The sequence below is a fragment of the Volvox carteri genome (genome assembly GCF_000143455.1).
Source record: "Volvox carteri f. nagariensis unplaced genomic scaffold VOLCAscaffold_33, whole genome shotgun sequence".
Taxonomy (NCBI): Eukaryota; Viridiplantae; Chlorophyta; class Chlorophyceae; order Chlamydomonadales; family Volvocaceae; genus Volvox; species Volvox carteri.
Window position 1 is genome coordinate 214,085 of NW_003307576.1, and position 860 is coordinate 214,944.

Below are 860 nucleotides of genomic sequence, written 5' to 3' on the forward strand. Positions count from 1 at the left end.
ATGACCTCGTTGTGGGAAACGCTGCCCGTCGCGGTAATGGACGCCGCGCTATCGCTCCACAACGACGCCTTCCGGCAACTGCTGCCACGGTACCGCGGATATGAATGCCACACGGTACGGTGCGGTTCCTTACGGTAACGTACGGTGCGGTACGGGTGCAAGGGTTTCAAATAAAACCTGCAGTAGCATGTCGTAAAACACAGCAGGATTCCGGAAGTGGTCTCCCTGGTAGTGGCCTGAGTTCTCTCTTGCTTCCCTGCGCGGGAGTGCACTGTCTGTCTGTCACCAGGGAGCAGTTTTTCCGCAGGAGGGCGGGTGGTGCATAGGAGGTGAGATAGAGAGGATAGGAACGGTTGAGAAGCGCCAAGGCCTCGCCGGTGTCCGTTTTTAGTAGTCCCTTAGGTGGAGCTGCCAAGAGCGCACCACTCGCCAGCCCCACCTCCGCGTCCGTTGTTCGTGTCGCTATTTGCGCGAAGCGGGACTTTGCAATGCAGGGCCCGACCACCGCATGCTCGCCTGATGCTCGTACGGTGGGTTTCTACCCGCTCAGGTTATGGGCTCGCGGACGGGTAAAGGAGGTAAGTGCGCTGTTTCTAGGAAATGGGACGTTCTCTGACGCGCTTGTGTTTTCCCTTTATCGTTCTTCCCTAGATGGCAGAGGCGCCTGGCTCCGCTGTCTTCTTCCCGAGGCTCGTGTTGGTGCTGCTGTGGCGGCGGCGGCACCCCGTCGTGGTGCTGAGGGGGGCTGAGCACTTCACTATTACGAGTGTCAGTATGTGCGTTGATTTGAGTTGAGGGATGTGTCCAGCAGATTACCAATCTGTTTCGGCTGTACGGGCGATTAACTGGTCGGTTGCTAT

The 860-nt window shown here is 58.0% G+C and overlaps 1 protein-coding gene across 1 annotated transcript in view; it reads right to left on the bottom strand.

Annotated features, from left to right (window-relative positions):
* VOLCADRAFT_105732 (uncharacterized protein) overlaps positions 1-860 on the bottom strand; it is a gene marked incomplete at its 5' end in the record, with an annotated part of 8,529 nt that overhangs the window by 3,753 nt on the left and 3,916 nt on the right. The window lies entirely within an intron of this gene.